Genomic DNA, 27355 nt, shown 5'->3' with positions numbered 1-27355 from the left:
TTCCCATAGAACAAAATAAAACAAAACAAAAAGCACAATAATCAAACCAATAAATCAGAAAGAAACTAAATTTAAATAAGGTCAAATAAGGCAGCCCTATAAAACAAACTTGTTGTAGTTAGTTCACACAATTTAAACCAGTTTATCAAAATGTTTGAAAACATTGACAATCATAAAACACATCATTATGTCATACCTTTAATTCATTTAAAATAAAGCAGGGATCCACGCCGTCCTTATTGTCTTGAGAGCAATTACTAAAACAGGAAAAGACAACTTAACTTAATGTCACGCACACAATAGTGAAGACTCTGTTAATTGTTCCGGCGCATTACTTACAAGTATTACTCTTATGACTGAAGATTACAGCGCGCATTTATGCCGACGCTGATACAGTCTCACCCTCACGCACACAGCTGTACGCTGGCTCTAGGGACGGAATAAAGGTTAATATTTGCGGAACGTTTTCTGAGTGATCTCCGTTGACATTAAAGTTACTTTCAGCAAACTCACCGCAACAAACAATTTGTGTCCGCACCTGCTGCGGCCACGCTGCACTTACTCACACACACAGGACCGGCAGTGGAGAGAGAGAGAGGGCGAGAGGGAGCGCTACGGTGTCCCTTAATAGACGTCGCCAAATCCCCGCAGCCTATAGGAATCACTGTCCTGTCGGATGAATTAAAATATCAGCAAAACGGGAAAAATAACACTGCCAAAACTCGAAAACTGTATTAAGAATTGACCCCTTACACTTGTAACGTGTCTTAAGATCTGTTGAGGATGTCCCAGCCAGGTTCGGGGGGTGGGTATCATTTGAGTTGAACCCATTTTTTCTCCTGTTTCTGGAAGAGGAGTCAGGATAGGAACATGTCTTTTGGTTCCATTAATTTCAGTAGTTAAGTTTAGGTTGTTCCCTTCAGGTTTTTGTGTTTGCTGCTTTGATGTTCGACCCTTCCAAATCTAAAGAGTTAACCACAAGGAAATTCTGGGACCGATCCCATCAGCGTCGCTTCCGTCATCGCTTTGCTCGTGTGTTTCCACAGGAGCTGATGTCCTGCGCACATGCAACTTCCGTCATACTCCCCGTAGACCGGCGGCAATGACACCGCTTAAAACCCACAGCGCGAGTGTGATGCGTTCTGTTGGAGTGTAACTCCCGCACTGTAAACAATTGTCATGTAAATGTATTTGTCTGTTTATTATTGTTTTAAATGAAATTCAACATAATTCAGCAGAGCGCGCAGACCGCAGAGAGCGCAGTGGCGCAGAGCGCACAGAGAGCGGGCAGAGCGCACAGGAGATCACTTACAAGAAATGAATAAACTTTCCAAATAAGATCCCAGAGTGGAGGCAAGGATCCACTGATGTGAGGGAAGCGGTCCGATTCTCTAAATGGATAAATACTACCGTGACCCCGGTGGGGGGTTCTGGACGATGTGTGCATGCGAATGGAAGGATGAGGAGGAAGCGAGGGTTCAGCGATTTCTATTCTCACACATTGTGTTATCCACAGCAGCAGCGGCAGAGTATCAGTGTATTTCCTTTATTAGTGACATCACAGCTGTCCCATAAGTCGCTCTTCACCTCCATCTCACTAACAAACACCTCGATGTCAGTGTCTGAAAGTTTTACTTCCTCTTCACATCGCTTGATGCCGTGCCTCCGTCAGGACTCGCGGTGGAAAACCATTGGTCAGCTTCATAATTTAATATTCGTGACGTGCTATGCATTGACCATTTATAGTAGAAATTGAGCGTGTGGAGAGCGGATTTGGAGTTCAGGTTTTGCGTGCGCACGGTTTTATAAATCGGAATTAGCTTTGGCTTACGCCATTTCCTGCTTTTGGGCATAAGCACACTTTTAGTAAGAATCCTACGCACTCTTTTATAAATCCATCCCTGCTCGGCCCACGCAACACTTCCTCACACACACAGGACCGGCAGTGGGGGGAGAGAGAGAGGGGGAGAAGGGAAGAGTTAGGGGGTCCCTAAATAGACTTCGCCGACTCCCTGCAGCCTATAAGAATAACCGTCCTGTCAGGAACATTAAAACATCAGCAGAAGAGGCTGTGATTTCAGAAATATACAATTTATTTAATACGTACCAGTCAACCATATTGCACATTCCCATAGAACAAAATAAAACAAAACAAAAAGCACAATAATCAAACCAATAAATCAGAAAGAAACTAAATTTAAATAAGGTCAAATAAGGCAGCCCTATAAAACAAACTTGTTGTAGTTAGTTCACACAATTTAAACCAGTTTATCAAAATGTTTGAAAACATTGACAATCATAAAACACATCATTATGTCATACCTTTAATTCATTTAAAATAAAGCAGGGATCCACGCCGTCCTTATTGTCTTGAGAGCAATTACTAAAACAGGAAAAGACAACTTAACTTAATGTCACGCACACAATAGTGAAGACTCTGTTAATTGTTCCGGCGCATTACTTACAAGTATTACTCTTATGACTGAAGATTACAGCGCGCATTTATGCCGACGCTGATACAGTCTCACCCTCACGCACACAGCTGTACGCTGGCTCTAGGGACGGAATAAAGGTTAATATTTGCGGAACGTTTTCTGAGTGATCTCCGTTGACATTAAAGTTACTTTCAGCAAACTCACCGCAACAAACAATTTGTGTCCGCACCTGCTGCGGCCACGCTGCACTTACTCACACACACAGGACCGGCAGTGGAGAGAGAGAGAGGGCGAGAGGGAGCGCTACGGTGTCCCTTAATAGACGTCGCCAAATCCCCGCAGCCTATAGGAATCACTGTCCTGTCGGATGAATTAAAATATCAGCAAAACGGGAAAAATAACACTGCCAAAACTCGAAAACTGTATTAAGAATTGACCCCTTACACTTGTAACGTGTCTTAAGATCTGTTGAGGATGTCCCAGCCAGGTTCGGGGGGTGGGTATCATTTGAGTTGAACCCATTTTTTCTCCTGTTTCTGGAAGAGGAGTCAGGATAGGAACATGTCTTTTGGTTCCATTAATTTCAGTAGTTAAGTTTAGGTTGTTCCCTTCAGGTTTTTGTGTTTGCTGCTTTGATGTTCGACCCTTCCAAATCTAAAGAGTTAACCACAAGGAAATTCTGGGACCGATCCCATCAGCGTCGCTTCCGTCATCGCTTTGCTCGTGTGTTTCCACAGGAGCTGATGTCCTGCGCACATGCAACTTCCGTCATACTCCCCGTAGACCGGCGGCAATGACACCGCGTAAAACCCACAGCGCGAGTGTGACGCGGTCTGTTGGAGTGTAACTCCCGCACTGTAAACAATTGTCATGTAAATTTATTTGTCTGTTTATTATTGTTTTACATGAAATTCAACATAATTCAGCAGAGCGCGCAGACCGCAGAGAGCGCAGTGGCGCAGAGCGCACAGAGAGCGGGCAGAGCGCACAGGAGATCACTTACAAGAAATGAATAAACTTTCCAAATAAGATCCCAGATTGGAGGCAAGGATCCACTGATGTGAGGGAAGCGGTCCGATTCTCTAAATGGATAAATACTACCGTGACCCCGGTGGGGGGTTCTGGACGATGTGTGCATGCGAATGGAAGGATGAGGAGTAAGCGAGGGTTCAGCGATTTCTATTCTCACACATTGTGTTATCCACAGCAGCAGCGGCAGAGTATCAGTGTATTTCCTTTATTAGTGACATCACAGCTGTCCCATAAGTCGCTCTTCACCTCCATCTCACTAACAAACACCTCGATGTCAGTGTCTGAAAGTTTTACTTCCTCTTCACATCGCTTGATGCCGTGCCTCCGTCAGGACTCGCGGTGGAAAACCATTGGTCAGCTTCATAATTTAATATTCGTGACGTGCTATGCATTGACCATTTATAGTAGAAATTGAGCGTGTGGAGAGCGGATTTGGAGTTCAGGTTTTGCGTGCGCACGGTTTTATAAATCGGAATTAGCTTTGGCTTACGCCATTTCCTGCTTTTGGGCATAAGCACACTTTTAGTAAGAATCCTACGCACTCTTTTATAAATCCATCCCTGCTCGGCCCACGCAACACTTCCTCACACACACAGGACCGGCAGTGGGGGGAGAGAGAGAGGGGGAGAAGGGAAGAGTTAGGGGGTCCCTAAATAGACTTCGCCGACTCCCTGCAGCCTATAAGAATCACCGTCCTGTCAGGAACATTAAAACATCAGCAGAAGAGGCTGTGATTTCAGAAATATACAATTTATTTAATACGTACCAGTCAACCATATTGCACATTCCCACAGAACAAAATAAAATAAAACAAAAAGCACAATAATCAAACCAATAAATCAGAAAGAAACTAAATTTAAATAAGGTCAAATAAGGCAGCCCTATAAAACAAACTTGTTGTAGTTAGTTCACACAATTTAAACCAGTTTATCAAAATGTTTGAAAACATTGACAATCATAAAACACATCATTATGTCATACCTTTAATTCATTTAAAATAAAGCAGGGATCCACGGCGTCCTTATTGTCTTGAGAGCAATTACTAAAACAGGAAAAGACAACTTAACTTAATGTCACGCACACAATAGTGAAGACTCTGTTAATTGTTCCGGCGCATTACTTACAAGTATTACTCTTATGACTGAAGATTACAGCGCGCATTTATGCCGACGCTGATACAGTCTCACCCTCACGCACACAGCTGTACGCTGGCTCTAGGGACGGAATAAAGGTTAATATTTGCGGAACGTTTTCTGAGTGATCTCCGTTGACATTAAAGTTACTTTCAGCAAACTCACCGCAACAAACAATTTGTGTCCGCACCTGCTGCGGCCACGCTGCACTTACTCACACACACAGGACCGGCAGTGGAGAGAGAGAGAGGGCGAGAGGGAGCGCTACGGTGTCCCTTAATAGACGTCGCCAAATCCCCGCAGCCTATAGGAATCACTGTCCTGTCGGATGAATTAAAATATCAGCAAAACGGGGAAAATAACACTGCCAAAACTCGAAAACTGTATTAAGAATTGACCCCTTACACTTGTAACGTGTCTTAAGATCTGTTGAGGATGTCCCAGCCAGGTTCGGGGGGTGGGTATCATTTGAGTTGAACCCATTTTTTCTCCTGTTTCTGGAAGAGGAGTCAGGATAGGAACATGTCTTTTGGTTCCATTAATTTCAGTAGTTAAGTTTAGGTTGTTCCCTTCAGGTTTTTGTGTTTGCTGCTTTGATGTTCGACCCTTCCAAATCTAAAGAGTTAACCACAAGGAAATTCTGGGACCGATCCCATCAGCGTCGCTTCCGTCATCGCTTTGCTCGTGTGTTTCCACAGGAGCTGATGTCCTGCGCACATGCAACTTCCGTCATACTCCCCGTAGACCGGCGGCAATGACACCGCGTAAAACCCACAGCGCGAGTGTGATGCGTTCTGTTGGAGTGTAACTCCCGCACTGTAAACAATTGTCATGTAAATTTATTTGTCTGTTTATTATTGTTTTAAATGAAATTCAACATAATTCAGCAGAGCGCGCAGACCGCAGAGAGCGCAGTGGCGCAGAGCGCACAGAGAGCGGGCAGAGCGCACAGGAGATCACTTACAAGAAATGAATAAACTTTCCAAATAAGATCCCAGAGTGGAGGCAAGGATCCACTGATGTGAGGGAAGCGGTCCGATTCTCTAAATGGATAAATACTACCGTGACCCCGGTGGGGGTTTCTGGACGATGTGTGCATGCGAATGGAAGGATGAGGAGTAAGCGAGGGTTCAGCGATTTCTATTCTCACACATTGTGTTATCCACAGCAGCAGCGGCAGAGTATCAGTGTATTTCCTTTATTAGTGACATCACAGCTGTCCCATAAGTCGCTCTTCACCTCCATCTCACTAACAAACACCTCGATGTCAGTGTCTGAAAGTTTTACTTCCTCTTCACATCGCTTGATGCCGTGCCTCCGTCAGGACTCGCGGTGGAAAACCATTGGTCAGCTTCATAATTTAATATTCGTGACGTGCTATGCATTGACCATTTATAGTAGAAATTGAGCGTGTGGAGAGCGGATTTGGAGTTCAGGTTTTGCGTGCGCACGGTTTTATAAATCAGAATTAGCTTTGACTTACGCCATTTCCTGCTTTTGGGCATAAGCACACTTTTAGTAAGAATCCTACGCACTCTTTTATAAATCCATCCCTGCTCGGCCCACGCAACACTTCCTCACACACACAGGACCGGCAGTGGGGGGAGAGAGAGAGGGGGAGAAGGGAAGAGTTACGGGGTCCCTAAATAGACTTCGCCGACTCCCTGCAGCCTATAAGAATCACCGTCCTGTCAGGAACATTAAAACATCAGCAGAAGAGGCTGTGATTTCAGAAATATACAATTTATTTAATACGTACCAGTCAACCATATTGCACATTCCCATAGAACAAAATAAAATAAAACAAAAAGCACAATAATCAAACCAATAAATCAGAAAGAAACTAAATTTAAATAAGGTCAAATAAGGCAGCCCTATAAAACAAACTTGTTGTAGTTAGTTCACACAATTTAAACCAGTTTATCAAAATGTTTGAAAACATTGACAATCATAAAACACATCATTATGTCATACCTTTAATTCATTTAAAATAAAGCAGGGATCCACGCCGTCCTTATTGTCTTGAGAGCAATTACTAAAACAGGAAAAGACAACTTAACTTAATGTCACGCACACAATAGTGAAGACTCTGTTAATTGTTCCGGCGCATTACTTACAAGTATTACTCTTATGACTGAAGATTACAGCTCGCATTTATGCCGACGCTGATACAGTCTCACCCTCACGCACACAGCTGTACGCTGGCTCTAGGGACGGAATAAAGGTTAATATTTGCGGAACGTTTTCTGAGTGATCTCCGTTGACATTAAAGTTACTTTCAGCAAACTCACCGCAACAAACAATTTGTGTCCGCACCTGCTGCGGCCACGCTGCACTTACTCACACACACAGGACCGGCAGTGGAGAGAGAGAGAGGGCGAGAGGGAGCGCTACGGTGTCCCTTAATAGACGTCGCCAAATCCCCGCAGCCTATAGGAATCACTGTCCTGTCGGATGAATTAAAATATCAGCAAAACGGGGAAAATAACACTGCCAAAACTCGAAAACTGTATTAAGAATTGACCCCTTACACTTGTAACGTGTCTTAAGATCTGTTGAGGATGTCCCAGCCAGGTTCGGGGGGTGGGTATCATTTGAGTTGAACCCATTTTTTCTCCTGTTTCTGGAAGAGGAGTCAGGATAGGAACATGTCTTTTGGTTCCATTAATTTCAGTAGTTAAGTTTAGGTTGTTCCCTTCAGGTTTTTGTGTTTGCTGCTTTGATGTTCGACCCTTCCAAATCTAAAGAGTTAACCACAAGGAAATTCTGGGACCGATCCCATCAGCGTCGCTTCCGTCATCGCTTTGCTCGTGTGTTTCCACAGGAGCTGATGTCCTGCGCACATGCAACTTCCGTCATACTCCCCGTAGACCGGCGGCAATGACACCGCGTAAAACCCACAGCGCGAGTGTGATGCGTTCTGTTGGAGTGTAACTCCCGCACTGTAAACAATTGTCATGTAAATTTATTTGTCTGTTTATTATTGTTTTAAATGAAATTCAACATAATTCAGCAGAGCGCGCAGACCGCAGAGAGCGCAGTGGCGCAGAGCGCACAGAGAGCGGGCAGAGCGCACAGGAGATCACTTACAAGAAATGAATAAACTTTCCAAATAAGATCCCAGAGTGGAGGCAAGGATCCACTGATGTGAGGGAAGCGGTCCGATTCTCTAAATGGATAAATACTACCGTGACCCCGGTGGGGGGTTCTGGACGATGTGTGCATGCGAATGGAAGGATGAGGAGGAAGCGAGGGTTCAGCGATTTCTATTCTCACACATTGTGTTATCCACAGCAGCAGCGGCAGAGTATCAGTGTATTTCCTTTATTAGTGACATCACAGCTGTCCCATAAGTCGCTCTTCACCTCCATCACACTAACAAACACCTCGATGTCAGTGTCTGAAAGTTTTACTTCCTCTTCACATCGCTTGATGCCGTGCCTCCGTCAGGACTCGCGGTGGAAAACCATTGGTCAGCTTCATAATTTAATATTCGTGACGTGCTATGCATTGACCATTTATAGTAGAAATTGAGCGTGTGGAGAGCGGATTTGGAGTTCAGGTTTTGCGTGCGCACGGTTTTATAAATCGGAATTAGCTTTGGCTTACGCCATTTCCTGCTTTTGGGCATAAGCACACTTTTAGTAAGAATCCTACGCACTCTTTTATAAATCCATCCCTGCTCGGCCCACGCAACACTTCCTCACACACACAGGACCGGTAGTGGGGGGAGAGAGAGAGGGGGAGAAGGGAAGAGTTAGGGGGTTCCTAAATAGACTTCGCCGACTCCCTGCAGCCTATAAGAATCACCGTCCTGTCAGGAACATTAAAACATCAGCAGAAGAGGCTGTGATTTCAGAAATATACAATTTATTTAATACGTACCAGTCAACCATATTGCACATTCCCATAGAACAAAATAAAACAAAACAAAAAGCACAATAATCAAACCAATAAATCAGAAAGAAACTAAATTTAAATAAGGTCAAATAAGGCAGCCCTATAAAACAAACTTGTTGTAGTTAGTTCACACAATTTAAACCAGTTTATCAAAATGTTTGAAAACATTGACAATCATAAAACACATCATTATGTCATACCTTTAATTCATTTAAAATAAAGCAGGGATCCACGCCGTCCTTATTGTCTTGAGAGCAATTACTAAAACAGGAAAAGACAACTTAACTTAATGTCACGCACACAATAGTGAAGACTCCGTTAATTGTTCCGGCGCATTACTTACAAGTATTACTCTTATGACTGAAGATTACAGCGCGCATTTATGCCAACGCTGATACAGTCTCACCCTCACGCACACAGCTGTACGCTGGCTCTAGGGACGGAATAAAGGTTAATATTTGCGGAACGTTTTCTGAGTGATCTCCGTTGACATTAAAGTTACTTTCAGCAAACTCACCGCAACAAACAATTTGTGTCCGCACCTGCTGCGGCCACGCTGCACTTACTCACACACACAGGACCGGCAGTGGAGAGAGAGAGAGGGCGAGAGGGAGCGCTACGGTGTCCCTTAATAGACGTCGCCAAATCCCCGCAGCCTATAGGAATCACTGTCCTGTCGGATGAATTAAAATATCAGCAAAACGGGAAAAATAACACTGCCAAAACTCGAAAACTGTATTAAGAATTGACCCCTTACACTTGTAACGTGTCTTAAGATCTGTTGAGGATGTCCCAGCCAGGTTCGAGGGGTGGGTATCATTTGAGTTGAACCCATTTTTTCTCCTGTTTCTGGAAGAGGAGTCAGGATAGGAACATGTCTTTTGGTTCCATTAATTTCAGTAGTTAAGTTTAGGTTGTTCCCTTCAGGTTTTTGTGTTTGCTGCTTTGATGTTCGACCCTTCCAAATCTAAAGAGTTAACCACAAGGAAATTCTGGGACCGATCCCATCAGCGTCGCTTCCGTCATCGCTTTGCTCGTGTGTTTCCACAGGAGCTGATGTCCTGCGCACATGCAACTTCCGTCATACTCCCCGTAGACCGGCGGCAATGACACCGCGTAAAACCCACAGCGCGAGTGTGATGCGTTCTGTTGGAGTGTAACTCCCGCACTGTAAACAATTGTCATGTAAATGTATTTGTCTGTTTATTATTGTTTTAAATGAAATTCAACATAATTCAGCAGAGCGCGCAGACCGCAGAGAGCGCAGTGGCGCAGAGCGCACAGAGAGCGGGCAGAGCGCACAGGAGATCACTTACAAGAAATGAATAAACTTTCCAAATAAGATCCCAGAGTGGAGGCAAGGATCCACTGATGTGAGGGAAGCGGTCCGATTCTCTAAATGGATAAATACTACCGTGACCCCGGTGGGGGGTTCTGGACGATGTGTGCATGCGAATGGAAGGATGAGGAGGAAGCGAGGGTTCAGCGATTTCTATTCTCACACATTGTGTTATCCACATTAGCAGCGGCAGAGTATCTGTGTATTTCCTTTATTAGTGACATCACAGCTGTCCCATAAGTCGCTCTTCACCTCCATCTCACTAACAAACACCTCGATGTCAGTGTCTGAAAGTTTTACTTCCTCTTCACATCGCTTGATGCCGTGCCTCCGTCAGGACTCGCGGTGGAAAACCATTGGTCAGCTTCATAATTTAATATTCGTGACGTGCTATGCATTGACCATTTATAGTAGAAATTGAGCGTGTGGAGAGCGGATTTGGAGTTCAGGTTTTGCGTGCGCACGGTTTTATAAATCGGAATTAGCTTTGGCTTACGCCATTTCCTGCTTTTGGGCATAAGCACACTTTTAGTAAGAATCCTACGCACTCTTTTATAAATCCATCCCTGCTCGGCTCACGCAACACTTCCTCACACACACAGGACCGGCAGTGGGGGGAGAGAGAGAGGGGGAGAAGGGAAGAGTTACGGGGTCCCTAAATAGACTTCGCCGACTCCCTGCAGCCTATAAGAATCACCGTCCTGTCAGGAACATTAAAACATCAGCAGAAGAGGCTGTGATTTCAGAAATATACAATTTATTTAATACGTACCAGTCAACCATATTGCACATTCCCATAGAACAAAATAAAATAAAACAAAAAGCACAATAATCAAACCAATAAATCAGAAAGAAACTAAATTTAAATAAGGTCAAATAAGGCAGCCCTATAAAACAAACTTGTTGTAGTTAGTTCACACAATTTAAACCAGTTTATCAAAATGTTTGAAAACATTGACAATCATAAAACACATCATTATGTCATACCTTTAATTCATTTAAAATAAAGCAGGGATCCACGCCGTCCTTATTGTCTTGAGAGCAATTACTAAAACAGGAAAAGACAACTTAACTTAATGTCACGCACACAATAGTGAAGACTCTGTTAATTGTTCCGGCGCATTACTTACAAGTATTACTCTTATGACTGAAGATTACAGCGCGCATTTATGCCGACGCTGATACAGTCTCACCCTCACGCACACAGCTGTACGCTGGCTCTAGGGACGGAATAAAGGTTAATATTTGCGGAACGTTTTCTGAGTGATCTCCGTTGACATTAAAGTTACTTTCAGCAAACTCACCGCAACAAACAATTTGTGTCCGCACCTGCTGCGGCCACGCTGCACTTACTCACACACACAGGACCGGCAGTGGAGAGAGAGAGAGGGCGAGAGGGAGCGCTACGATGTCCCTTAATAGACGTCGCCAAATCCCCGCAGCCTATAGGAATCACTGTCCTGTCGGATGAATTAAAATATCAGCAAAACGGGAAAAATAACACTGCCAAAACTCGAAAACTGTATTAAGAATTGAACCCTTACACTTGTAACGTGTCTTAAGATCTGTTGAGGATGTCCCAGCCAGGTTCGGGGGGTGGGTATCATTTGAGTTGAACCCATTTTTTCTCCTGTTTCTGGAAGAGGAGTCAGGATAGGAACATGTCTTTTGGTTCCATTAATTTCAGTAGTTAAGTTTAGGTTGTTCCCTTCAGGTTTTTGTGTTTGCTGCTTTGATGTTCGACCCTTCCAAATCTAAAGAGTTAACCACAAGGAAATTCTGGGACCGATCCCATCAGCGTCGCTTCCGTCATCGCTTTGCTCGTGTGTTTCCACAGGAGCTGATGTCCTGCGCACATGCAACTTCCGTCATACTCCCCGTAGACCGGCGGCAATGACACCGCGTAAAACCCACAGCGCGAGTGTGATGCGTTCTGTTGGAGTGTAACTCCCGCACTGTAAACAATTGTCATGTAAATTTATTTGTCTGTTTATTATTGTTTTAAATGAAATTCAACATAATTCAGCAGAGCGCGCAGACCGCAGAGAGCGCAGTGGCGCAGAGCGCACAGAGAGCGGGCAGAGCGCACAGGAGATCACTTACAAGAAATGAATAAACTTTCCAAATAAGATCCCAGAGTGGAGGCAAGGATCCACTGATGTGAGGGAAGCGGTCCGATTCTCTAAATGGATAAATACTACCGTGACCCCGGTGGGGGGTTCTGGACGATGTGTGCATGCGAATGGAAAGATGAGGAGGAAGCGAGGGTTCAGCGATTTCTATTCTCACACATTGTGTTATCCACAGCAGCAGCGGCAGAGTATCAGTGTATTTCCTTTATTTGTGACATCACAGCTGTCCCATAAGTCGCTCTTCACCTCCATCTCACTAACAAACACCTCGATGTCAGTGTCTGAAAGTTTTACTTCCTCTTCACATCGCTTGATGCCGTGCCTCCGTCAGGACTCGCGGTGGAAAACCATTGGTCAGCTTCATAATTTAATATTCGTGACGTGCTATGCATTGACCATTTATAGTAGAAATTGAGCGTGTGGAGAGCGGATTTGGAGTTCAGGTTTTGCGTGCGCACGGTTTTATAAATCGGAATTAGCTTTGGCTTACGCCATTTCCTGCTTTTGGGCATAAGCACACTTTTAGTAAGAATCCTACGCACTCTTTTATAAATCCATCCCTGCTCGGCCCACGCAACACTTCCTCACACACACAGGACCGGCAGTGGGGGGAGAGAGAGAGGGGGAGAAGGGAAGAGTTAGGGGGTCCCTAAATAGACTTCGCCGACTCCCTGCAGCCTATAAGAATCACCGTCCTGTCAGGAACATTAAAACATCAGCAGAAGAGGCTGTGATTTCAGAAATATACAATTTATTTAATACGTACCAGTCAACCATATTGCACATTCCCATAGAACAAAATAAAATAAAACAAAAAGCACAATAATCAAACCAATAAATCAGAAAGAAACTAAATTTAAATAAGGTCAAATAAGGCAGCCCTATAAAACAAACTTGTTGTAGTTAGTTCACACAATTTAAACCAGTTTATCAAAATGTTTGAAAACATTGACAATCATAAAACACATCATTATGTCATACCTTTAATTCATTTAAAATAAAGCAGGGATCCACGCCGTCCTTATTGTCTTGAGAGCAATTACTAAAACAGGAAAAGACAACTTAACTTAATGTCACGCACACAATAGTGAAGACTCTGTTAATTGTTCCGGCGCATTACTTACAAGTATTACTCTTATGACTGAAGATTACAGCGCGCATTTATGCCGACGCTGATACAGTCTCACCCTCACGCACACAGCTGTACGCTGGCTCTAGGGACGGAATAAAGGTTAATATTTGCGGAACGTTTTCTGAGTGATCTCCGTTGACATTAAAGTTACTTTCAGCAAACTCACCGCAACAAACAATTTGTGTCCGCACCTGCTGCGGCCACGCTGCACTTACTCACACACACAGGACCGGCAGTGGAGAGAGAGAGAGGGCGAGAGGGAGCGCTACGGTGTCCCTTAATAGACGTCGCCAAATCCCCGCAGCCTATAGGAATCACTGTCCTGTCGGATGAATTAAAATATCAGCAAAACGGGAAAAATAACACTGCTAAAACTCGAAAACTGTATTAAGAATTGACCCCTTACACTTGTAACGTGTCTTAAGATCTGTTGAGGATGTCCCAGCCAGGTTCGGGGGGTGGGTATCATTTGAGTTGAACCCATTTTTTCTCCTGTTTCTGGAAGAGGAGTCAGGATAGGAACATGTCTTTTGGTTCCATTAATTTCAGTAGTTAAGTTTAGGTTGTTCCCTTCAGGTTTTTGTGTTTGCTGCTTTGATGTTCGACCCTTCCAAATCTAAAGAGTTAACCACAAGGAAATTCTGGGACCGATCCCATCAGCGTCGCTTCCGTCATCGCTTTGCTCGTGTGTTTCCACAGGAGCTGATGTCCTGCGCACATGCAACTTCCGTCATACTCCCCGTAGACCGGCGGCAATGACACCGCGTAAAACCCACAGCGCGAGTGTGATGCGTTCTGTTGGAGTGTAACTCCCGCACTGTAAACAATTGTCATGTAAATTTATTTGTCTGTTTATTATTGTTTTACATGAAATTCAACATAATTCAGCAGAGCGCGCAGACCGCAGAGAGCGCAGTGGCGCAGAGCGCACAGAGAGCGGGCAGAGCGCACAGGAGATCACTTACAAGAAATGAATAAACTTTCCAAATAAGATCCCAGATTGGAGGCAAGGATCCACTGATGTGAGGGAAGCGGTCCGATTCTCTAAATGGATAAATACTACCGTGACCCCGGTGGGGGGTTCTGGACGATGTGTGCATGCGAATGGAAGGATGAGGAGTAAGCGAGGGTTCAGCGATTTCTATTCTCACACATTGTGTTATCCACAGCAGCAGCGGCAGAGTATCAGTGTATTTCCTTTATTAGTGACATCACAGCTGTCCCATAAGTCGCTCTTCACCTCCATCTCACTAACAAACACCTCGATGTCAGTGTCTGAAAGTTTTACTTCCTCTTCACATCGCTTGATGCCGTGCCTCCGTCAGGACTCGCGGTGGAAAACCATTGGTCAGCTTCATAATTTAATATTCGTGACGTGCTATGCATTGACCATTTATAGTAGAAATTGAGCGTGTGGAGAGCGGATTTGGAGTTCAGGTTTTGCGTGCGCACGGTTTTATAAATCGGAATTAGCTTTGGCTTACGCCATTTCCTGCTTTTGGGCATAAGCACACTTTTAGTAAGAATCCTAAGCACTCTTTTATAAATCCATCCCTGCTCGGCCCACGCAACACTTCCTCACACACACAGGACCGGCAGTGGGGGGAGAGAGAGAGGGGGAGAAGGGAAGAGTTAGGGGGTCCCTAAATAGACTTCGCCGACTCCCTGCAGCCTATAAGAATCACCGTCCTGTCAGGAACATTAAAACATCAGCAGAAGAGGCTGTGATTTCAGAAATATACAATTTATTTAATACGTACCAGTCAACCATATTGCACATTCCCATAGAACAAAATAAAACAAAACAAAAAGCACAATAATCAAACCAATAAATCAGAAAGAAACTAAATTTAAATAAGGTCAAATAAGGCAGCCCTATAAAACAAACTTGTTGTAGTTAGTTCACACAATTTAAACCAGTTTATCAAAATGTTTGAAAACATTGACAATCATAAAACACATCATTATGTCATACCTTTAATTCATTTAAAATAAAGCAGGGATCCACGCCGTCCTTATTGTCTTGAGAGCAATTACTAAAACAGGAAAAGACAACTTAACTTAATGTCACGCACACAATAGTGAAGACTCTGTTAATTGTTCCGGCGCATTACTTACAAGTATTACTCTTATGACTGAAGATTACAGCGCGCATTTATGCCGACGCTGATACAGTCTCACCCTCACGCACACAGCTGTACGCTGGCTCTAGGGACGGAATAAAGGTTAATATTTGCGGAACGTTTTCTGAGTGATCTCCGTTGACATTAAAGTTACTTTCAGCAAACTCACCGCAACAAACAATTTGTGTCCGCACCTGCTGCGGCCACGCTGCACTTACTCACACACACAGGACCGGCAGTGGAGAGAGAGAGAGGGCGAGAGGGAGCGCTACGGTGTCCCTTAATAGACGTCGCCAAATCCCCGCAGCCTATAGGAATCACTGTCCTGTCGGATGAATTAAAATATCAGCAAAACGGGAAAAATAACACTGCCAAAACTCGAAAACTGTATTAAGAATTGACCCCTTACACTTGTAACGTGTCTTAAGATCTGTTGAGGATGTCCCAGCCAGGTTCGGGGGGTGGGTATCATTTGAGTTGAACCCATTTTTTCTCCTGTTTCTGGAAGAGGAGTCAGGATAGGAACATGTCTTTTGGTTCCATTAATTTCAGTAGTTAAGTTTAGGTTGTTCCCTTCAGGTTTTTGTGTTTGCTGCTTTGATGTTCGACCCTTCCAAATCTAAAGAGTTAACCACAAGGAAATTCTGGGACCGATCCCATCAGCGTCGCTTCCGTCATCGCTTTGCTCGTGTGTTTCCACAGGAGCTGATGTCCTGCGCACATGCAACTTCCGTCATACTCCCCGTAGACCGGCGGCAATGACACCGCGTAAAACCCACAGCGCGAGTGTGACGCGGTCTGTTGGAGTGTAACTCCCGCACTGTAAAAAATTGTCATGTAAATTTATTTGTCTGTTTATTATTGTTTTACATGAAATTCAACATAATTCAGCAGAGCGCGCAGACCGCAGAGAGCGCAGTGGCGCAGAGCGCACAGAGAGCGGGCAGAGCGCACAGGAGATCACTTACAAGAAATGAATAAACTTTCCAAATAAGATCCCAGATTGGAGGCAAGGATCCACTGATGTGAGGGAAGCGGTCCGATTCTCTAAATGGATAAATACTACCGTGACCCCGGTGGGGGGTTCTGGACGATGTGTGCATGCGAATGGAAGGATGAGGAGTAAGCGAGGGTTCAGCGATTTCTATTCTCACACATTGTGTTATCCACAGCAGCAGCGGCAGAGTATCAGTGTATTTCCTTTATTAGTGACATCACAGCTGTCCCATAAGTCGCTCTTCACCTCCATCTCACTAACAAACACCTCGATGTCAGTGTCTGAAAGTTTTACTTCCTCTTCACATCGCTTGATGCCGTGCCTCCGTCAGGACTCGCGGTGGAAAACCATTGGTCAGCTTCATAATTTAATATTCGTGACGTGCTATGCATTGACCATTTATAGTAGAAATTGAGCGTGTGGAGAGCGGATTTGGAGTTCAGGTTTTGCGTGCGCACGGTTTTATAAATCGGAATTAGCTTTGGCTTACGCCATTTCCTGCTTTTGGGCATAAGCACACTTTTAGTAAGAATCCTACGCACTCTTTTATAAATCCATCCCTGCTCGGCCCACGCAACACTTCCTCACACACACAGGACCGGCAGTGGGGGGAGAGAGAGAGGGGGAGAAGGGAAGAGTTACGGGGTCCCTAAATAGACTTCGCCGACTCCCTGCAGCCTATAAGAATCACCGTCCTGTCAGGAACATTAAAACATCAGCAGAAGAGGCTGTGATTTCAGAAATATACAATTTATTTAATACGTACCAGTCAACCATATTGCACATTCCCATAGAACAAAATAAAATAAAACAAAAAGCACAATAATCAAACCAATAAATCAGAAAGAAACTAAATTTAAATAAGGTCAAATAAGGCAGCCCTATAAAACAAACTTGTTGTAGTTAGTTCACACAATTTAAACCAGTTTATCAAAATGTTTGAAAACATTGACAATCATAAAACACATCATTATGTCATACCTTTAATTCATTTAAAATAAAGCAGGGATCCACGCCGTCCTTATTGTCTTGAGAGCAATTACTAAAACAGGAAAAGACAACTTAACTTAATGTCACGCACACAATAGTGAAGACTCTGTTAATTGTTCCGGCGCATTACTTACAAGTATTACTCTTATGACTGAAGATTACAGCGCGCATTTATGCCGACGCTGATACAGTCTCACCCTCACGCACACAGCTGTACGCTGGCTCTAGGGACGGAATAAAGGTTAATATTTGCGGAACGTTTTCTGAGTGATCTCCGTTGACATTAAAGTTACTTTCAGCAAACTCACCGCAACAAACAATTTGTGTCCGCACCTGCTGCGGCCACGCTGCACTTACTCACACACACAGGACCGGCAGTGGAGAGAGAGAGAGGGCGAGAGGGAGCGCTACGGTGTCCCTTAATAGACGTCGCCAAATCCCCGCAGCCTATAGGAATCACTGTCCTGTCGGATGAATTAAAATATCAGCAAAACGGGAAAAATAACACTGCCAAAACTCGAAAACTGTATTAAGAATTGACCCCTTACACTTGTAACGTGTCTTAAGATCTGTTGAGGATGTCCCAGCCAGGTTCGGGGGGTGGGTATCATTTGAGTTGAACCCATTTTTTCTCCTGTTTCTGGAAGAGGAGTCAGGATAGGAACATGTCTTTTGGTTCCATTTATTTCAGTAGTTAAGTTTAGGTTGTTCCCTTCAGGTTTTTGTGTTTGCTGCTTTGATGTTCGACCCTTCCAAATCTAAAGAGTTAACCACAAGGAAATTCTGGGACCGATCCCATCAGCGTCGCTTCCGTCATCGCTTTGCTCGTGTGTTTCCACAGGAGCTGATGTCCTGCGCACATGCAACTTCCGTCATACTCCCCGTAGACCGGCGGCAATGACACCGCGTAAAACCCACAGCGCGAGTGTGACGCGGTCTGTTGGAGTGTAACTCCCGCACTGTAAACAATTGTCATGTAAATTTATTTGTCTGTTTATTATTGTTTTACATGAAATTCAACATAATTCAGCAGAGCGCGCAGACCGCAGAGAGCGCAGTGGCGCAGAGCGCACAGAGAGCGGGCAGAGCGCACAGGAGATCACTTACAAGAAATGAATAAACTTTCCAAATAAGATCCCAGATTGGAGGCAAGGATCCACTGATGTGAGGGAAGCGGTCCGATTCTCTAAATGGATAAATACTACCGTGACCCCGGTGGGGGGTTCTGGACGATGTGTGCATGCGAATGGAAGGATGAGGAGTAAGCGAGGGTTCAGCGATTTCTATTCTCACACATTGTGTTATCCACAGCAGCAGCGGCAGAGTATCAGTGTATTTCCTTTATTAGTGACATCACAGCTGTCCCATAAGTCGCTCTTCACCTCCATCTCACTAACAAACACCTCGATGTCAGTGTCTGAAAGTTTTACTTCCTCTTCACATCGCTTGATGCCGTGCCTCCGTCAGGACTCGCGGTGGAAAACCATTGGTCAGCTTCATAATTTAATATTCGTGACGTGCTATGCATTGACCATTTATAGTAGAAATTGAGCGTGTGGAGAGCGGATTTGGAGTTCAGGTTTTGCGTGCGCACGGTTTTATAAATCGGAATTAGCTTTGGCTTACGCCATTTCCTGCTTTTGGGCATAAGCACACTTTTAGTAAGAATCCTACACACTCTTTTATAAATCCATCCCTGCTCGGCCCACGCAACACTTCCTCACACACACAGGACCGGCAGTGGGGGGAGAGAGAGAGGGGTAGAAGGGAAGAGTTAGGGGGTCCCTAAATAGACTTCGCCGACTCCCTGCAGCCTATAAGAATCACCGTCCTGTCAGGAACATTAAAACATCAGCAGAAGAGGCTGTGATTTCAGAAATATACAATTTATTTAATACGTACCAGTCAACCATATTGCACATTCCCATAGAACAAAATAAAATAAAACAAAAAGCACAATAATCAAACCAATAAATCAGAAAGAAACTAAATTTAAATAAGGTCAAATAAGGCAGCCCTATAAAACAAACTTGTTGTAGTTAGTTCACACAATTTAAACCAGTTTATCAAAATGTTTGAAAACATTGACAATCATAAAACACATCATTATGTCATACCTTTAATTCATTTAAAATAAAGCAGGGATCCACGCCGTCCTTATTGTCTTGAGAGCAATTACTAAAACAGGAAAAGACAACTTAACTTAATGTCACGCACACAATAGTGAAGACTCTGTTAATTGTTCCGGCGCATTACTTACAAGTATTACTCTTATGACTGAAGATTACAGCTCGCATTTATGCCGACGCTGATACAGTCTCACCCTCACGCACACAGCTGTAAGCTGGCTCTAGGGACGGAATAAAGGTTAATATTTGCGGAACGTTTTCTGAGTGATCTCCGTTGACATTAAAGTTACTTTCAGCAAACTCACCGCAACAAACAATTTGTGTCCGCACCTGCTGCGGCCACGCTGCACTTACTCACACACACAGGACCGGCAGTGGAGAGAGAGAGAGGGCGAGAGGGAGCGCTACGGTGTCCCTTAATAGACGTCGCCAAATCCCCGCAGCCTATAGGAATCACTGTCCTGTCGGATGAATTAAAATATCAGCAAAACGGGGAAAATAACACTGCCAAAACTCGAAAACTGTATTAAGAATTGACCCCTTACACTTGTAACGTGTCTTAAGATCTGTTGAGGATGTCCCAGCCAGGTTCGGGGGGTGGGTATCATTTGAGTTGAACCCATTTTTTCTCCTGTTTCTGGAAGAGGAGTCAGGATAGGAACATGTCTTTTGGTTCCATTAATTTCAGTAGTTAAGTTTAGGTTGTTCCCTTCAGGTTTTTGTGTTTGCTGCTTTGATGTTCGACCCTTCCAAATCTAAAGAGTTAACCACAAGGAAATTCTGGGACCGATCCCATCAGCGTCGCTTCCGTCATCGCTTTGCTCGTGTGTTTCCACAGGAGCTGATGTCCTGCGCACATGCAACTTCCGTCATACTCCCCGTAGACCGGCGGCAATGACACCGCGTAAAACCCACAGCGCGAGTGTGAGGCGTTCTGTTGGAGTGTAACTCCCGCACTGTAAACAATTGTCATGTAAATGTATTTGTCTGTTTATTATTGTTTTAAATGAAATTCAACATAATTCAGCAGAGCGCGCAGACCGCAGAGAGCGCAGTGGCGCAGAGCGCACAGAGAGCGGGCAGAGCGCACAGGAGATCACTTACAAGAAATGAATAAACTTTCCAAATAAGATCCCAGAGTGGAGGCAAGGATCCACTGATGTGAGGGAAGCGGTCCGATTCTCTAAATGGATAAATACTACCGTGACCCCGGTGGGGGGTTCTGGACGATGTGTGCATGCGAATGGAAGGATGAGGAGGAAGCGAGGGTTCAGCGATTTCTATTCTCACACATTGTGTTATCCACAGCAGCAGCGGCAGAGTATCAGTGTATTTCCTTTATTAGTGACATCACAGCTGTCCCATAAGTCGCTCTTCACCTCCATCACACTAACAAACACCTCGATGTCAGTGTCTGAAAGTTTTACTTCCTCTTCACATCGCTTGATGCCGTGCCTCCGTCAGGACTCGCGGTGGAAAACCATTGGTCAGCTTCATAATTTAATATTCGTGACGTGCTATGCATTGACCATTTATAGTAGAAATTGAGCGTGTGGAGAGCGGATTTGGAGTTCAGGTTTTGCGTGCGCACGGTTTTATAAATCGGAATTAGCTTTGGCTTACGCCATTTCCTGCTTTTGGGCATAAGCACACTTTTAGTAAGAATCCTACGCACTCTTTTATAAATCCATCCCTGCTCGGCCCACGCAACACTTCCTCACACACACAGGACCGGCAGTGGGGGGAGAGAGAGAGGGGGAGAAGGGAAGAGTTAGGGGGTCCCTAAATAGACTTCGCCGACTCCCTGCAGCCTATAAGAATCACCGTCCTGTCAGGAACATTAAAACATCAGCAGAAGAGGCTGTGATTTCAGAAATATACAATTTATTTAATACGTACCAGTCAACCATATTGCACATTCCCATAGAACAAAATAAAACAAAACAAAAAGCACAATAATCAAACCAATAAATCAGAAAGAAACTAAATTTAAATAAGGTCAAATAAGGCAGCCCTATAAAACAAACTTGTTGTAGTTAGTTCACACAATTTAAACCAGTTTATCAAAATGTTTGAAAACATTGACAATCATAAAACACATCATTATGTCATACCTTTAATTCATTTAAAATAAAGCAGGGATCCACGCCGTCCTTATTGTCTTGAGAGCAATTACTAAAACAGGAAAAGACAACTTAACTTAATGTCACGCACACAATAGTGAAGACTCTGTTAATTGTTCCGGCGCATTACTTACAAGTATTACTCTTATGACTGAAGATTACAGCGCGCATTTATGCCGACGCTGATACAGTCTCACCCTCACGCACACAGCTGTACGCTGGCTCTAGGGACGGAATAAAGGTTAATATTTGCGGAACGTTTTCTGAGTGATCTCCGTTGACATTAAAGTTACTTTCAGCAAACTCACCGCAACAAACAATTTGTGTCCGCACCTGCTGCGGCCACGCTGCACTTACTCACACACACAGGACCGGCAGTGGAGAGAGAGAGAGGGCGAGAGGGAGCGCTACGGTGTCCCTTAATAGACGTCGCCAAATCCCCGCAGCCTATAGGAATCACTGTCCTGTCGGATGAATTAAAATATCAGCAAAACGGGAAAAATAACACTGCCAAAACTCGAAAACTGTATTAAGAATTGACCCCTTACACTTGTAACGTGTCTTAAGATCTGTTGAGGATGTCCCAGCCAGGTTCGGGGGGTGGGTATCATTTGAGTTGAACCCATTTTTTCTCCTGTTTCTGGAAGAGGAGTCAGGATAGGAACATGTCTTTTGGTTCCATTAATTTCAGTAGTTAAGTTTAGGTTGTTCCCTTCAGGTTTTTGTGTTTGCTGCTTTGATGTTCGACCCTTCCAAATCTAAAGAGTTAACCACAAGGAAATTCTGGGACCGATCCCATCAGCGTCGCTTCCGTCATCGCTTTGCTCGTGTGTTTCCACAGGAGCTGATGTCCTGCGCACATGCAACTTCCGTCATACTCCCCGTAGACCGGCGGCAATGACACCGCGTAAAACCCACAGCGCGAGTGTGACGCGGTCTGTTGGAGTGTAACTCCCGCACTGTAAACAATTGTCATGTAAATTTATTTGTCTGTTTATTATTGTTTTACATGAAATTCAACATAATTCAGCAGAGCGCGCAGACCGCAGAGAGCGCAGTGGCGCAGAGCGCACAGAGAGCGGGCAGAGCGCACAGGAGATCACTTACAAGAAATGAATAAACTTTCCAAATAAGATCCCAGATTGGAGGCAAGGATCCACTGATGTGAGGGAAGCGGTCCGATTCTCTAAATGGATAAATACTACCGTGACCCCGGTGGGGGGTTCTGGACGATGTGTGCATGCGAATGGAAGGATGAGGAGTAAGCGAGGGTTCAGCGATTTCTATTCTCACACATTGTGTTATCCACAGCAGCAGCGGCAGAGTATCAGTGTATTTCCTTTATTAGTGACATCACAGCTGTCCCATAAGTCGCTCTTCACCTCCATCTCACTAACAAACACCTCGATGTCAGTGTCTGAAAGTTTTACTTCCTCTTCACATCGCTTGATGCCGTGCCTCCGTCAGGACTCGCGGTGGAAAACCATTGGTCAGCTTCATAATTTAATATTCGTGACGTGCTATGCATTGACCATTTATAGTAGAAATTGAGCGTGTGGAGAGCGGATTTGGAGTTCAGGTTTTGCGTGCGCACGGTTTTATAAATCGGAATTAGCTTTGGCTTACGCCATTTCCTGCTTTTGGGCATAAGCACACTTTTAGTAAGAATCCTACGCACTCTTTTATAAATCCATCCCTGCTCGGCCCACGCAACACTTCCTCACACACACAGGACCGGCAGTGGGGGGAGAGAGAGAGGGGGAGAAGGGAAGAGTTACGGGGTCCCTAAATAGACTTCGCCGACTCCCTGCAGCCTATAAGAATCACCGTCCTGTCAGGAACATTAAAACATCAGCAGAAGAGGCTGTGATTTCAGAAATATACAATTTATTTAATACGTACCAGTCAACCATATTGCACATTCCCATAGAACAAAATAAAATAAAACAAAAAGCACAATAATCAAACCAATAAATCAGAAAGAAACTAAATTTAAATAAGGTCAAATAAGGCAGCCCTATAAAACAAACTTGTTGTAGTTAGTTCACACAATTTAAACCAGTTTATCAAAATGTTTGAAAACATTGACAATCATAAAACACATCATTATGTCATACCTTTAATTCATTTAAAATAAAGCAGGGATCCACGCCGTCCTTATTGTCTTGAGAGCAATTACTAAAACAGGAAAAGACAACTTAACTTAATGTCACGCACACAATAGTGAAGACTCTGTTAATTGTTCCGGCGCATTACTTACAAGTATTACTCTTATGACTGAAGATTACAGCGCGCATTTATGCCGACGCTGATACAGTCTCACCCTCACGCACACAGCTGTACGCTGGCTCTAGGGACGGAATAAAGGTTAATATTTGCGGAACGTTTTCTGAGTGATCTCCGTTGACATTAAAGTTACTTTCAGCAAACTCACCGCAACAAACAATTTGTGTCCGCACCTGCTGCGGCCACGCTGCACTTACTCACACACACAGGACCGGCAGTGGAGAGAGAGAGAGGGCGAGAGGGAGCGCTACGGTGTCCCTTAATAGACGTCGCCAAATCCCCGCAGCCTATAGGAATCACTGTCCTGTCGGATGAATTAAAATATCAGCAAAACGGGAAAAATAACACTGCCAAAACTCGAAAACTGTATTAAGAATTGACCCCTTACACTTGTAACGTGTCTTAAGATCTGTTGAGGATGTCCCAGCCAGGTTCGGGGGGTGGGTATCATTTGAGTTGAACCCATTTTTTCTCCTGTTTCTGGAAGAGGAGTCAGGATAGGAACATGTCTTTTGGTTCCATTAATTTCAGTAGTTAAGTTTAGGTTGTTCCCTTCAGGTTTTTGTGTTTGCTGCTTTGATGTTCGACCCTTCCAAATCTAAAGAGTTAACCACAAGGAAATTCTGGGACCGATCCCATCAGCGTCGCTTCCGTCATCGCTTTGCTCGTGTGTTTCCACAGGAGCTGATGTCCTGCGCACATGCAACTTCCGTCATACTCCCCGTAGACCGGCGGCAATGACACCGCGTAAAACCCACAGCGCGAGTGTGACGCGGTCTGTTGGAGTGTAACTCCCGCACTGTAAACAATTGTCATGTAAATTTATTTGTCTGTTTATTATTGTTTTACATGAAATTCAACATAATTCAGCAGAGCGCGCAGACCGCAGAGAGCGCAGTGGCGCAGAGCGCACAGAGAGCGGGCAGAGCGCACAGGAGATCACTTACAAGAAATGAATAAACTTTCCAAATAAGATCCCAGATTGGAGGCAAGGATCCACTGATGTGAGGGAAGCGGTCCGATTCTCTAAATGGATAAATACTACCGTGACCCCGGTGGGGGGTTCTGGACGATGTGTGCATGCGAATGGAAGGATGAGGAGTAAGCGAGGGTTCAGCGATTTCTATTCTCACACATTGTGTTATCCACAGCAGCAGCGGCAGAGTATCAGTGTATTTCCTTTATTAGTGACATCACAGCTGTCCCATAAGTCGCTCTTCACCTCCATCTCACTAACAAACACCTCGATGTCAGTGTCTGAAAGTTTTACTTCCTCTTCACATCGCTTGATGCCGTGCCTCCGTCAGGACTCGCGGTGGAAAACCATTGGTCAGCTTCATAATTTAATATTCGTGACGTGCTATGCATTGACCATTTATAGTAGAAATTGAGCGTGTGGAGAGCGGATTTGGAGTTCAGGTTTTGCGTGCGCACGGTTTTATAAATCGGAATTAGCTTTGGCTTACGCCATTTCCTGCTTTTGGGCATAAGCACACTTTTAGTAAGAATCCTACACACTCTTTTATAAATCCATCCCTGCTCGGCCCACGCAACACTTCCTCACACACACAGGACCGGCAGTGGGGGGAGAGAGAGAGGGGTAGAAGGGAAGAGTTAGGGGGTCCCTAAATAGACTTCGCCGACTCCCTGCAGCCTATAAGAATCACCGTCCTGTCAGGAACATTAAAACATCAGCAGAAGAGGCTGTGATTTCAGAAATATACAATTTATTTAATACGTACCAGTCAACCATATTGCACATTCCCATAGAACAAAATAAAACAAAACAAAAAGCACAATAATCAAACCAATAAATCAGAAAGAAACTAAATTTAAATAAGGTCAAATAAGGCAGCCCTATAAAACAAACTTGTTGTAGTTAGTTCACACAATTTAAACCAGTTTATCAAAATGTTTGAAAACATTGACAATCATAAAACACATCATTATGTCATACCTTTAATTCATTTAAAATAAAGCAGGGATCCACGCCGTCCTTATTGTCTTGAGAGCAATTACTAAAACAGGAAAAGACAACTTAACTTAATGTCACGCACACAATAGTGAAGACTCTGTTAATTGTTCCGGCGCATTACTTACAAGTATTACTCTTATGACTGAAGATTACAGCTCGCATTTATGCCGACGCTGATACAGTCTCACCCTCACGCACACAGCTGTAAGCTGGCTCTAGGGACGGAATAAAGGTTAATATTTGCGGAACGTTTTCTGAGTGATCTCCGTTGACATTAAAGTTACTTTCAGCAAACTCACCGCAACAAACAATTTGTGTCCGCACCTGCTGCGGCCACGCTGCACTTACTCACACACACAGGACCGGCAGTGGAGAGAGAGAGAGGGCGAGAGGGAGCGCTACGGTGTCCCTTAATAGACGTCGCCAAATCCCCGCAGCCTATAGGAATCACTGTCCTGTCGGATGAATTAAAATATCAGCAAAACGGGGAAAATAACACTGCCAAAACTCGAAAACTGTATTAAGAATTGACCCCTTACACTTGTAACGTGTCTTAAGATCTGTTGAGGATGTCCCAGCCAGGTTCGGGGGGTGGGTATCATTTGAGTTGAACCCATTTTTTCTCCTGTTTCTGGAAGAGGAGTCAGGATAGGAACATGTCTTTTGGTTCCATTAATTTCAGTAGTTAAGTTTAGGTTGTTCCCTTCAGGTTTTTGTGTTTGCTGCTTTGATGTTCGACCCTTCCAAATCTAAAGAGTTAACCACAAGGAAATTCTGGGACCGATCCCATCAGCGTCGCTTCCGTCATCGCTTTGCTCGTGTGTTTCCACAGGAGCTGATGTCCTGCGCACATGCAACTTCCGTCATACTCCCCGTAGACCGGCGGCAATGACACCGCGTAAAACCCACAGCGCGAGTGTGAGGCGTTCTGTTGGAGTGTAACTCCCGCACTGTAAACAATTGTCATGTAAATGTATTTGTCTGTTTATTATTGTTTTAAATGAAATTCAACATAATTCAGCAGAGCGCGCAGACCGCAGAGAGCGCAGTGGCGCAGAGCGCACAGAGAGCGGGCAGAGCGCACAGGAGATCACTTACAAGAAATGAATAAACTTTCCAAATAAGATCCCAGAGTGGAGGCAAGGATCCACTGATGTGAGGGAAGCGGTCCGATTCTCTAAATGGATAAATACTACCGTGACCCCGGTGGGGGGTTCTGGACGATGTGTGCATGCGAATGGAAGGATGAGGAGGAAGCGAGGGTTCAGCGATTTCTATTCTCACACATTGTGTTATCCACAGCAGCAGCGGCAGAGTATCAGTGTATTTCCTTTATTAGTGACATCACAGCTGTCCCATAAGTCGCTCTTCACCTCCATCACACTAACAAACACCTCGATGTCAGTGTCTGAAAGTTTTACTTCCTCTTCACATCGCTTGATGCCGTGCCTCCGTCAGGACTCGCGGTGGAAAACCATTGGTCAGCTTCATAATTTAATATTCGTGACGTGCTATGCATTGACCATTTATAGTAGAAATTGAGCGTGTGGAGAGCGGATTTGGAGTTCAGGTTTTGCGTGCGCACGGTTTTATAAATCGGAATTAGCTTTGGCTTACGCCATTTCCTGC

This window comes from Pleuronectes platessa, chromosome 8 (genome assembly GCF_947347685.1).
Source record: "Pleuronectes platessa chromosome 8, fPlePla1.1, whole genome shotgun sequence".
NCBI classification, from domain to species: domain Eukaryota; kingdom Metazoa; phylum Chordata; class Actinopteri; order Pleuronectiformes; family Pleuronectidae; genus Pleuronectes; species Pleuronectes platessa.
This window is presented reverse-complemented; position numbering follows the sequence as displayed.